A 14,495-nucleotide genomic window follows, 5' to 3' on the forward strand; every position below is an offset into this window, starting at 1 on the left:
GCTCTGTGATTTCATGCCGTGGAAACGAGTCCATGCATCACATCTGCCTTAATGGCTGTGGGAGGAATTGTGTTAACATAATTTAGACATGAATCCGACATTGAAATCCATGATAAATTTATTAACACCAAATTATAGCCCCTATTTATGGGATGAAATTATATTACAGAACTTAAAATTGTTATCGCAAACGTTCCAGGTTTAATTACTGGTTTATGATAAAATAATTGGAATGTTTTTTCCCTTGACCATCCTGCTCTCTTGAGGATTTGGTCCATTGGTACATCCAACTGCATAGCTGCCGATGCAACTGCAGCCCTGGTGGAATGAGATTTTAAAATGTTAGTATCCACCCCAGCCTGTATTAGAACCTGTTTCAGCCATCTTGAGATGGTCTGGACCGTCACTTTTTTGTGTGGTTGCTTGTGGCTGATTAGAAGTGCCATCTCATTGCCTCTGATGATTTTCGTGTTCTCCATATATAACAACAAATGTCTTACTATACAGAGACGATCATCTGTTGGGTAAGACCTAAATTCTATATTGAGGCCTGCTGACCCCTGTCTGTTCTGCTTGATTAATACATAAATATGAAACGTTATATTCCCAGATGAAGAACTCATGTTGTCCAGTCTTAATTTATGTAACGACTGTACCCTTTGTGCGGTGACCAAAGCCATTAGCATGACTGTTTTCAGTGTCAGTCTTTGTAGGTACAGAGCTGTTGCTGGAGACCAATTCCTTAGCATAGTCAGGACAATACTCACATCCCATATTTGAGAGTATCTGGTTCTTGGGGGATTGATATTAAAAATTCCCCTCATAAGTTTTGTTACCAGGGGGTGAGTCCCAACAGAATGACGCTCTGTTCCTTGCCATAGATATGTTGACAAGGCACTTCTGGCGCAGTTGATGGCACTATAACTGAGCCCCTCATCATAATGGAGGCCTGCCAGGAATTCCAGAACAGACGGGATGTTCATTGATCTGTAGGTGATGCTGTTTCTGTGACAATACAGCTCCCATTTCCTGATATATACCAGATACTGTTTTTTGGTGGACTGTCTGTGGGCCGCCAAAATAATGTTCACTGTTCGGTCCGTCAGTCCCAGCTGTAGTAGTGGTATTTTTAGACTCTACAAATTAATAAGTTCATATAGTTATGACATGGGTGGCTATCCCTTGTTACGGGATGAACCAATAAATCTGGTCTATTCGGGATGGTAATACATGGTTCTAATACCATGTCGAGTATCACAGGGAACCATGGTTGAGTAGGCCAATCGGGTACTACCAAAATACCAGATGCAGAGTCTTGCTGTATTTTCCTTAATACCTGACTGATGAGGCAGAAAGGAGGGAATGCATAAGTAAACAATTTCCCCCAATGCAGCGAAAATGCATCTGTCGCCGCTGCTCCAGGGTCTGGTTCCCATGAAACATAGTTTGATAACTGGTGATTAAGTCTGGATGTGAATAGATCGATATATGGTGTTCCATACCATGCTGTAATATCAGCAAATACTTTTTTATTCAACATCCATTCGGTGTTTTCATTAAATTTGCATGACCTGGTGTCTGCCACTAAATTTAGTTTACCTGGTAGGTAAGTAGCTGATATCCAAATATTTCTCTGGATACACCATTGCCAAATTGTATTAGCCAGATTGCCACATGATGTCGATTTGTTTCCACCCATGTGGTTGATATATGCTACCACGGTGGTATTGTCAATCTGTAGTCCAACATGCTGGTGATATAACCCAGAACAATATGACTTTAGGCCATGGAATGCACCCAACATTTCCAGGTAGTTTATGCCCAGTGTTTGTAATAATGATGACTCCTGTGCATTCCATCTACCTCCACAGCTGGAGATGGAATTGGTAGCACCCCAACCACGTGCACTGGCATCAGTTTGTAGCACCATAGAAGGGTTGCTGATAATGATTGGATTGGAACAATGCCGAATGTTATCTTTCCACCATTTTAGTTCCATTATAGCTTCGATTGGTAGCTTCATTAGTCTGTCAAAATGACCAGCATTAATTTTGAGTGCTCGTATTTTTGCCCTCTGTAAATTTTGGTAATGTAAAGGTTCGAATTGTGTGGCTGGGAAAGCAGCCACCATTTTGCCAATTACTTTTGCTACCAATCTGATGGACGGTTTACTGATGTCAATGAGGTTATTGCAAGCCTCTATTAAGTCTATAGCCTTTCCCTTTGGCAAAGTCACCGACATGTGAACTGAGTCAATGGTGAACCCCAAATAATCCATTGTAGTGGAAGGCGTTAATTTAGATTTAACTGGATGGATAATAAACCCCAGTTTTTCAAATAATTGTTTTGCGGCTGTTACAGTTTGTTTGGCCAATTCCAAAGTTTTGCCCACAATAAGTATGTCATCTAGATATGCCATGACCATGTGTTTTCGTTTCCGCAGAAACGCTAGGGATGGTTTCAAAATTTTTGTGAACAGCCTGGGGGCTGATGTTAACCATTTGGCAGCGCTCTATACTAACAGTTCTGTCCCATCTAGTTGAATTTTAAATAACATCTGTGATCACCTCGTATAGGCACTGAATAGTAAGCATCTTTTAAATCGATGCTAGCCATGAAGTAACCTTTGGAAATCAATTGTTTTGCAGTAACAGTAAAAGGTTTCCATTTTGAAATGAATATATTGTACAAATGTATTCAAATTGGTCAAATCTATGATGATGCGACAACCGCCATCTTTTTTGTTTTTGGTAAAGATATTGGACACAAATTCCAGCGATTCGTGTTGGGATTTTTCAATTACCCCTTTTGCGTAAAGCCGCTCCAGTTCAGCATGCGCTTCTGATTTTTCTTTTCTGAAAGTACGAACATTCGGTTCGATACATGCTGAACTGGAGGGCTATATTTGTGTATAAATTCTATGGTATATCCCTGGATACTGCTTAAAATATAAGTGTCGGTAGTTAACATACTCCATGCATCCAGAAATAAGTGTAATCTCCCCCCAACCTCCATACTCCCTGCAATTTGTAAGGAACCAGCTACCCCCCACCTACCTCCATGGTTACCAGTGGCAGGTTTACTTCTTTTTGTAAATCCTTCGTGGAGGTTGAGGCGCCGGTGTCTGGGTTTGTGGTTGGGTTGGTGTTGGAGGTTTGCGTATCTTCCAAAAAGGCCGGTCTGGGCCATGGCCTAAAAAAGACCGATGTTCGATGTACCTGGCTTTTCAGCTTTCACCAATTTGTCTTGTTCTACTGGTGGGTGCATTAGGGTGTTGTTTATGGCCGTAGTAGGTTCTTGATGAAGTCGCTTTTATGAGCCCCAGGGTTTTTGCCTCCTCATCGAGCTCCTTGACTTGCTTGGATAGGTTACCTCCAAATAGTAAAATTGGTGGTTTTGTGTTTCCAGGTTTGCACAGACCTGCGAATTTCGGGTTTAGAGCAGGTCGGATGGCACTCTTCCTGATGCTGTTTATTTCATATTGTGTGTTGCAAAGCAATGCCAGTGCATCCTGTTGATCCTGCGACATCTCCTTTTCATCTACTGTGCGGGCGAAAGCTGTTATTCCCGCTGTTAGGAGCTTTAGTACTTTTTGGAGTTTGACAGCCAGGCCTCTAACTCCTGCTCCGACGTGTTTCCATATGCAATTATTTACAATGGGAACATTCAGGGATATACAGTTTCCTGGTGCCAAGTGTCTTGCCGTGGTGTCCATCACAGCCTGTTCCTGTAGCTGCTTAAATTACATATAATCAATACTGGCAGCTAGTTTTTGTTCCAGGTTTCGGCCAGTCTGGTCTGGCTGTATGAAGTTGGACACCATGTCCAGTAGATTTTCATCTTCCTGCACCCCTTGCACACTTGATTTCTGTTCTGCAAACCCCTCTTCAGGACCAGCCCAGAATTGACCCCCAGTACTCCCCTCTGACGAGGGAGATGCACTGTGCAGCCCTACAAGAGGTGCTGCTGTGGGTGTGATATATTGCCCACAGTGAATGGACTCCATCTCCCGGAGCCTGTCACGTTGGAGCATCTGCTCCACAAGCTGCTCCATCCGGCTCCAGTGCTGACGGTCGCTGGCCGCTCGCGGCTGCTCGAAGTCGGACTCATCTGAGTCAACGACTTTGTTGGTTTTTTGTTTTGCCTTACTGCCCGGCCGCGGTGTAGATCTGGCCGGTGCGGGGGCGAAGTCGGGCACAGCTGTTCCCATTACGGGTGATTCATGTGCCGCTGGCCGCTGCTGGCTGCCCGCAACTCCGCGGTCCTCCCCCGCCAGCTTTGTCGCAGCCCTCGTTGTTTTCTTGGACTTGTCCATTGACTCCCCACCTGTAAAACAGTAAGGGAACAACAAAAAAGACCGCAGAGTATCGCTTACCTGCAGGTTCCGGCTTTTAAACTTGCCGCTGCGGGGGAACTTCGTTCCACCCCGCCTGACTGTTTCGCAATGCGTGTAACGATATGACACGCATGCGTCCTGGCAGGGTTCTTCACGTAGTCACTCACGTGACTCCGAAGTAAAATTCTGATCATACAGATTTGGTATCCTACAGATACCAAAGCTGCATTTAGTACATTGAGCTAATTAACCACACATTTTGAACGTGGCCAGATTTAAGCTTTTGCTGAAATACATGAATGCATAGCCAATGTTCATTTATGATATTGACATGTCATTGGGTGATGCCTGTATGGCTGTGAGTAGTTGTGCAAAGAGTCGTACCTTTTTCTGGTCGCCGCTGGATTTTCAATATGTTAAACATTTTCAGCCACCTGCTGCGACTATGATGGGTACCGGCAAGTCGCCGAAAAAAATTGCGTAAGTGGGACAGGCCTTTTGGAGAGTCATAGAGTGATACAGTATGGAAACAGGCCCTTCGGCCCAACTTGCCCACACCGGCCAACATGTCCCAGCTGCACTAGTCCCACATGCCTGTGATTGGCCCTAATCCCTATAAACCTGTCCTATCCATGTACCTGTCTAACTTTCTTAAACGTTGCGATAGTCCCTGCCTCAACTACATCCTCCGGCAGCTCGTTCCATACACCCATCGCCCTTTGTGTGCAAACGTCACCCCTCAGATTACCATTAAATCTTTTCCTCTTCACGTTAAACCTATTTCCTCTGGTCCTCGATATCAGACTCTGCGCAAGAGACTTTATGCATCGACCTGATCTGTTCCTCTCATGATTTTATACACCTTTATGAGATCACCCCAAAGTTTAGCTGAAAGAACCGGTTTCTGTGCTGTATGTTCCAATCATTCTATATGCCCAAAGTAAGAACATCTATAAGATCACCCTTCATCCTCCTGTACTCCAAGGATGTTGTGTGTATAATGTAGAAACATGGAACTGCAGATACTGGTATACCAAGGAGAGACTTGGATAAAGTGCTGCAGTAACTCAGCGAGTCAAGTAGCATCCGTGGACAACATGGAAGGGTGACATTTTGGGACGGGACCCTTCTTCAGTCTTCTATGTTTTTGGATGTTGCCAAACCACGCAGTTTGAATCACCAAAGAATTGCACTACTCCTCCTGACAAACGTCATACTGAGCTATGGATCAAGAACTAAACTCATGCAGATGCCGGAAATCTGAAATAAAAATGCATTCTGGAAACACTCAGCAGGTCAGCCAGCATCTGGAAAAAGAGAAATAGAATTGATGTTTCATGTCGAAGACCCTTCATTGAAAATAATATGAGAATCAAAATAAAAGGTTACAGGGCCTGTCTCACCAGCATGCGACTGCATGCGGCAAGCGTGACCAAATCGAAAGCGGGGGCCGTGCGGAGGTCAAGTGATCCCCGTACAGGGCCTGTCCCACCAGCATGCGACTGCATGCGGCGAGTGCGACGAAACCGGAAGCGGGGGCCGTGCGGAGGTCGCGCGGAGGTCGAGTTATCCCGTACGAGTTGACGTGAAGTTCGAGCCAAGTCCGTGGGAAGTTCGCGCGTGACGTATGGCATCAAGACGCTGCGTACGCCGTCAAGATGTTGCGCACGCCCGTCAGAGGCAGTGCGTACGGCCTCAATGCGACTGCGGGCCGGCAGGCCGATGCCGCGCAGAATTTTTGGACAGTGTCAGTTTTACGGAGCCCCGCGCGATGTCGGGACCAGCTCCACACAACTTCATACGGCTCCGGTGATCGAAGTGGGACGGCTGAAGCGACCACGTTAGGTCGCGCTTGCTGCATGCAGTCGCATGCTCGTGGGACAGGCCCTTAACTCTTTTTACTCTCTCCAAAGACTACCGCCAGCATTTTCTGCTCTTAAATTAGTTTAGTTTAGTTTAGTTAAGAGATACAGCGTTAAGAGTTACCAAGCCAATTAACCTACAAACCTGTACATCTTTGTAGTGCGGGAGGAGACCGAAGTTCTCTGAGAAAACTCACGCAGGACACGGGGAGAACGTGTAAACTCCGTACGGTTTAGATTAGTTTATTGTTATGTGTAGGAGGAGCCATCTTGGTGAACGGCTGCTAGCCAGCAGCCGTCTGTTTTAAATTCGTTTTTTTTATAGTTTTTAGTGAGTCCTGTTTTATGTTTGTAGGGGATATGGTCTTTTTACAATACAATACAATACCATTTATTTGTCATTTGGACCCCTTGAGGTCCAAATGAAATGACGTTTCTGCAGCCATACATTACAAACAAATAGACCCAAGACACAACATAATTTACATAAACATCCATCGCATTGCTGTGATGGAAGGCTAAAAAAACTTATCTCTCCACTGCACTCTCCCCCCCTATGTCAGAGTCAGAGTCAAAGTCAAAGCCCCCGGCGGGCGATGGCGAATTGTCCCGCGGCCATTAAAGCCACGCCAGGTGATGCAAGGTCGCACACCGGGTTCTTGATGTTAGAGCCCCCGGCGCGCGCTCGCAGAGTCCCGCGGCCATTCCAAGCCGCGCGGGGCGATGATGTAAGGCCCCGCTCCAGGTGCTCTTCAACCCCGCAACTCGGGCGGGAGAAGTCGCCGTTGCGGGAGCCCTGAAAAGCGGTCTCCCTCCAGGGACCCACGGGCTCCCGGTGCCGCCGTCCACCAGACCCGCAGTTGCAGCCACCGAATCTCCGGGGGTCGGGCCGCAGCAGCGCTCCACCACCGCTCCACCCGCTCTGGACTCGGCCAGCTCCGCGACGGTGAGGTGAGTAGTCGGCACCAGAGCCCCCGGTCTTCCTGTTGGAGGCCGCTCCTCGTTGCAGCCCCAACGACAACGGAGACCCGACAAAGAAAAGGTCGGGTCTCCCGTGCAGGGAGAGATTTAAAAGTTACCCCCTCCCTCCCACCCCACCCCCAACCCCCCACACACATACCCCAACAAAAAATAACAAAAACTACATAAAAACAGACATAAAATAATAAAAACGCAGACGGACTGCAGAGGCCGCTGCTGACGAGAGTCGCGCCACCCACCGTAATGTGGGGGGTAGGTGTAACTATATTTTTCGGTCCATACCTGGTCGGTGTGGCAGCCTTTTCTCCGGGCTGCCCGTCGACCCGTCCTCGTGGCCTACCAGCGGGCTTGGAGCGCCGTTTCCTGGCGGGGACCTTGCACCTTGGCCTCGGCGGCGGCACAGCGTTGGAGCGCTGGAGCGGAGCGGAGTGGAGCGGGCGATGCCTTGCCTGGGTCGCTGCGCTGGAGCTCTGGCGAGCTGGACCGCCGAGAGCAACATCTCCGGGCTGCGGGTCTGCGGAGCGGAGAGGCGGCAGTGCGGAGAGGCGGCGCCGACTTTTTCATCGGGAGCCTGGGAGATCCAAACCGGCGCGGCCTTGTCGGCTACGGCAGCCGCGGGCTCCAACCAGGAAGCGGCCGTTCCAGGTGGCCCAGCCGCCAAAAGGACTCTCCCGACGCCGGGGCAAGACCACCCGGTGAGAACGGCCAGGGACATCGGGCCTCCGTAGAGGCAATTGCGGTGGCCTCAATAGGCCTAACTTTGGGGTGAACATGGGGTGGGGACTGGACATTGTGCCTTCCCCCACAATGGTATCCACTGTGGGGGGATGATTTTTTTTTTGTCTAATTGTAGTCCTGTAGGTCTGTGTCCAAGATGGCTGCCGTGAAGGGAGAGTGGACGCTGGCGCGCTTTGGCTGCCGCTGCTCTCTCTTCACACTGTGTTTTTGATTTTCTGTTTTTGGATTGAATTCTGTTTTTAATTTGTGTCTCTGTGATGTCTTTATTACTTGTTATATTCCGATTATATGTTATTCCGATTACTATGTAAGGTGTCCTTGAGATGTCTGAAAGGCGCCCATTAAATAAAATTTATTATTGTTATTATTATTATTATTATGTGTACTGAGGTACAGTGAAAAGCTTTTGTTGCATGCTAACCAGTCAGCAGAAAGACAATACATTATTACAATTTTGTCTTTAGTTTAGTTTAGTGCAAGGTAAAGCCATCAAAGTCCAATCAAGGATAGTCCAAAGGTCACCAACGAGGTAGATAGTAGTTCAGTACTTCTCTCTGGTTGTGGTAGGATGATTCAATTGTTTGTAAACTATCCCCGAATCTGGTTGTGTTCATTTTCAAACTTCTATACCTTTTGCCTGATGGGAGAGGGGAGACGAGGGAGTGGCTAGGGTGCTGCTCGTCCTTGATTATGCTGCTGGCCTTGCTGAGGCCGCATGAGGTATATATCGAGTCAATAGAAGGGAGGTTGGTTTGTGTGATGGTCTGGGCTGCATCCACAATTCGCTGCAATTTCTTGCGGTCTTGGATGGAACTGTTCCCAAACCAAGCTGTGATGCATTCTTTTAAAATGATTTCTACGATACGATATGATACGATAGAACTTTATTTATCCCCCCTCAACCTTCTAAACTCCAATGAGTAGAGGCCCAGTGCTTTCAAATGCTCATCATATGCTTCCACTGTTACGCTGATGACACCCAGATTTACCTTGGCACCAAATCCCCCCACAACCCCCCCCCTCTCCCATATCAACTCCTGTTTGTCAGCTATAAAAACCTGGATGCAACATAATTTCCTCAAACTCAACAGCGATAAGACAGAATTCCTCCTCATAGGCTCCAAAGCCACACTCAGCAAAATCAATAACCTCACTCTCACCATCAACGGCACCACTGTCTCCCCATCTCCCCAGGCCCGCAACCTTGGCGTGATCTTTGATTCCACCCTCTCCCTTGAGCCTCACATCCGCCATGTCATTAAAACCTCCTTCTTTCATCTCCGCAACATCGCCAAACTCAGACCCTCTCTCACACCGCCCGCTGCTGAAAGACTCATCCATGCCTTCATCTCCTCCCGACTGGACTATTGCAACTCACTTCTCCTTGGCATCAGCTCCACCTACATCAACCGACTCCAACTGGTCCAGAACGCAGCCGCCCGACTCATCACCCATACCAAATCCTGGCATCACATCACTCCAGTCCTCAAACAACTTCATTGGCTTCCCATCTCCCACCGGATCACCTACAAAATCCTGATCCTCACCTACAAAGCCCTCCACCATCTGGCCCCCCCATATCTCATTGACCTCCTCTCCCCCTAACAACCCTCACGGTCCCTCAGATCCACATCAGCCGGTCTCCTCTCCATCCACAAGTCCAACCTCCGCAGTTTTGGGGACAGAGCCTTCTCCAGGGCAGCTCCCAGGCTCTGGAACTCCCTCCCCCAACTGATCCGCAATTCCGTGTCCCTCACCATCTTCCAGTCCCGCCTCAAGACCCATCTCTTCACCTCTGCCTATCCTTAGCCCCACATCCCCGTCCCTTTTCATCTGTGCATTAATTGCCTCATACTGTGTTTTGTATTGAATTCTGTCTTTACTTTGTGTACTAGTCATGTCTCTACTATTTATTTCATTCCCCTTACATGTTTTTCCTCTACATGCTCAATTTTTGTAAGGTGTCCTTGAGACTCTTGAAAGGCGCCCATAAATAAAATTTATTATTATTATTATTACCCCACTCAGTATCTCGGTTAAACAGTATCTAGGAGAAATCTGGTACAGGTTATGAAAATCAAAAAGCTTGCCGATGCTGGAAATGTGAATCAGGAACTAAAGGGGCTCTGACTAGAACTATTTGTTCTGTTTCTCTTTCCACACGTGCAGCCTGATCTGCCGAGTTTTACAAGCATTTTATTAAGGCAATGAATCTCACTCCAGAATTTGAAATTCCGACTGCATATGTTCAATCCTTGGTGTTTGTCTGCGCCTTGTCACCTGCCTCGGCGATTCCAACTCTGGTCCCAGACCTCCCAATCCAGATTACAGGTACCGACAGTTAATCCACTGCTTTTCATAACAGTTCTTCTTCTGTGCCCTGTGTTCCACACTGGCCACCATGTACCAGACCCAGCAGACCCTCTTTCTGACATCGTCCCTCTCACCCACCCTAGTTGTCCTACTAGTTTCGCTGTCGCCCTGCTTAGTTTCACTGTTCGCGTATTCCTTTGCACCGGAGATGCTGCCTGACCGACTGAGTAACTCATAGAAACATAGAAACATAGAAAGTAGGTGCGAGAGTAGACCACCAGGTCCGTCGAGCCCGCACCGCCATTCGCTCATGGCTGAACACTAAACAGACACACTTACCCACAAACAGTAGACACAAGACACAGAACACAAGACACTACCCTCCCCTTTATACCGCTATCACCCCTCTCCACCCCAAGAACCTCGTGATCTCCTGGGGGAGGCAAAAAACCGGATAAAAACCCAGGTCCAATTCGGGAAAAAAATCCGGGAAATTCCTCTCCGACCCCAATCCAGGCGATCGACACTTGTCCAGGAGATCACTCAGGTCTTACTATACTAACCATACCTAGGTCCATATCCCTGCCCTCTCCCCGTAGCCCCTTATCCCCTTGGCAGCTAAAAAACCATCTATTTTAGTCTTAAATATATTTAAAGTTTCTGCTTCCACTGCTCCCTGGGGCAGTGAATTCCATAAATTAACCACCCTCTGGGTGAAGAAGTTCTTCCTCATCTCAGTTTTAAAAGAGCCCCCCCTTAATCTGCGACTATGCCCCCTAGTTCTAGTTTCCCCGATCATTGGGAACATCCTCGGTGCATCCACCCGATCAAGGCCCCTCACGATCTTATATGTTTCAATGAGATCGCCTCTCATTCTTCTAAACTCCAAAGAGTAGAGTTCCAGCCTACTTAACCTTTCCTCATATGTCAATCCCCTCATTGCTGGAATTAATCTTGTAAACCTTCGCTGCACTGCCTCCAGGGCTAGTACATCCTTTCTTAAGTATGGACCCCAGAACTGTACACAGTATTCCAAATGTGGTCTCACTAATACTGTGTACAGCTGCAACAAGACCTCCGTGTTTTTATACTCAATCCCCCTAGCAATAAAGGCCAAAACTCCATTGGCCTTCCTGATTGCTTGCTGCACCTGCATACTAACTTTTAGTGATTCATGTACTAATACCCCTAGATCCCTTTGCGTTGCATTACAACGCAGCTCCTCCTCATTTAGAAAATAACTTGCCCTATCATTTTTTTTCCCAAAGTGAATGACTTCACATTTATTAGTATTAAATTTCATCTGCCAAGTTGTTGCCCACTCACCTAGCTTATCTATATCCTTTTGCAGACTCTTCCTATCCTCCTCATCCCCTACTTTTCCTCCCATTTTTGTATCGTCCGCAAATTTTGATATATTACACTTGGTTCCCTCCTCCAAATCATTTATATAAATTGTGAACAACTGGGGTCCCAGCACCGACCCTTGCGGAACCCCGCTAGTTACCGGTTGCCATCCCGAGTATGAACCATTTATCCCCACTCTCTGCTTCCTATTTGTTAGCCAATCCTCTACCCATGCTAATATATTACCCCCAATCCCATAATTTTTTATTTTTAGCAATAGTCTCTTATGTGGCACCTTGTCAAAAGCCTTTTGGAAGTCCAAGTATACCACATCCACCGGTTCCCCTTTATCCACCCGGGTTGTTACTTCCTCAAAGAATTCGAGCAGATTCGTTAAACAGGACTTCCCCTTCACAAAACCATGCTGGTTCTGTCCGATGAAGTCATGTTTATCCAAGTGCCCCGTTAGTGTTTCTTTAATAATTGTCTCTAACATTTTACCCACCACCGATGTTAGACTAACCGGTCTATAGTTACCCGCCTTCTGTTTACTTCCTTTTTTAAATATAGGTGTTACATTGGCCATTTTCCAATCCACTGGGACCGTTCCTGCCTCCAGGGAGTTTTGGAAAATTATCACCAATGCATCCACAATCCCCACCGCTATCTCCCTCAAGACCCTTGGATGTAATCCATCAGGCCCAGGGGATTTATCCTCCTTCAGTCTCATTAATTTCCCTAATACCACCTCCTTGGTGATCTTAATAGTATTTAGCGCCTCCATTGCTACCGCCCCCTGTTTATCCAGCGTTGGAATATTTTTTGTGTCTTCTATGGTGAAGACTGATACAAAATACTCGTTTAATGCCTTTGCCATTTCCATGTTCCCCACCAACAACTCTCCAGTCTCACCCTCCAATGGACCAACGTTCACCTTAGCCACCCTTTTTCTTTTTATATAGCTATAAAAACTCTTACTATTAGTTTTTATGTTGTTCGCTAAATTCCTTTCATAGTCTATTTTCCCCGTCTTAATTAATCTCTTAGTTATTTTTTGCTGACCTTTAAATGCTTCCCAATCCTCTACCCTCCCACTATCTCTGGCTACCTTATATGCCCTTGCCTTCAGCCGAATACTATCCTTTATAGTTTTACTGAGCCATGGCTGACTGTTCTTACCCTTACCCCTTTTTTTCTTCATAGGAATAAATTTTTCTTGAAGGTTATACAGTATACCCTTAAACGTACACCACTGCTCATGTACCGTCTTATTCTTGAGTCTGCTATCCCAGTCAACTTTGATCAGCTCAGTCCTCATACCTTCATAATCCCCCTTATTTAGACTAAGCACCCTAGCCCGAGTTTCAACCTGCTCCCCTTCTATTTGAATATGGAATTCGACCATATTGTGGTCACTTGTTCCCAACGAGTCCCTAACTATGACATTTTTAATTAATCCTGCTTCATTACACAGGACCAGATCCAAGATTGCCTCCCCCCTTGTCGGTTCGGTGACATACTGTTCTAGGAACCCGTCTCTAATACATTCTATAAACTCTTCCTCTAGTCTACCCTGCCCAGTTTGGTTTGCCCAATTAATATGAAAATTGAAGTCCCCCATGATTACAGCAGTTCCCTTTTTACATGCGTCAACTATTTGCAGATTTATGTTCTGACTAACAGCGTCACAGCTATTTGGAGGTCTATAAATTACACCCACTAGTGTTTTTTTCCCCTTATTATTCTCTATCTGTACCCAAGCTGTTTCACTATCCTGATCCTTCAACGCAATATCCTTCCTCTCTATTGCCGTTATTCCCTCCCTTATTAAAAGGGCCACCCCTCCTCCCTTTCTTTCCTGTCTATCTTTCCTAATTGTCGAGTACCCCTCTATATTTAACTCCCAGTCCTGATCTCCTTGCAGCCATGTCTCCGTAATGGCCACGATATCATAACTATATATATTTAATTGCACCGTTAATTCATTTATCTTATTACGAATACTCCGTGCATTTAGATAAAGCACTTTCAGATGATTTTTACTACCCTTCCTTTCCGTTTTTGCCCCTTTTACATCTAGAGCTTTATCTTCACACATTCTGTCTCCTGTCACATTTTGACTTTCCGCTTCCCCACTGATACCCTGCTCTATTTCCTCTACCCCTGCCGTTATTACCCCCCTTGATACCTCCCCCCCGCTACTTAGTTTAAAGACCTCTCTACTGCCCTAGTTATATGATTTGCCAGGACCCCAGTCCCAGCACCGTTCAGGTGAAGTCCGTCCTTACAGAACAGATCCCCCCTGTCCCAGTACTGGTGCCAGTGGCCCAAGAAACCAAACCCATTATTCCCACACCAGTCTTTGAGCCACGCATTTAGCTTTTTAATTTTACGTACCCTCGCCGATTTGGCCCGTGGCTCAGGTAGCAATCCGGAGATCAGTACCCTCGAGGTTCTGCTTTTTAATTTATTCCCTAACTGCTCAAACTCCTTCAGCAGATCCTCCTTCCTCGTCCTTCCTATGTCATTGGTCCCCACATGGACCACGACCACTGGATCCTCCCCCTCCCTCTGCAAATTTCTCTCCAGCATCGCAGAGATATCCTTAACCCTAGCACCGGGTAGGCAACACAGCCTTCGGGACATGTTCTGCTGGCCGCAGAGAACCTTATCTACCCCCCGAATAATACTATCCCCTATCACTACGGCATTTCTTCTAACTCCCCCCTCTTGAATGGCCTCCTGATCCACGGTGCTGCAGCCAGGTTGCTCATCCCTCCCACAGCCCCTGATCCCGTCCTTACATTGAGTAAGAGCCTCGGTCATGCTCGTCAGGGACAAGGGCTGTGGCTCCTGCCGCATCTCCTCCTGGTTCCCCCTACCTGCCTCGCTTATGGCCACACCTTCCTTTCCTTGCT

Source organism: Amblyraja radiata, chromosome 2 (assembly GCF_010909765.2).
Source record: "Amblyraja radiata isolate CabotCenter1 chromosome 2, sAmbRad1.1.pri, whole genome shotgun sequence".
NCBI lineage: Eukaryota > Metazoa > Chordata > Chondrichthyes > Rajiformes > Rajidae > Amblyraja > Amblyraja radiata.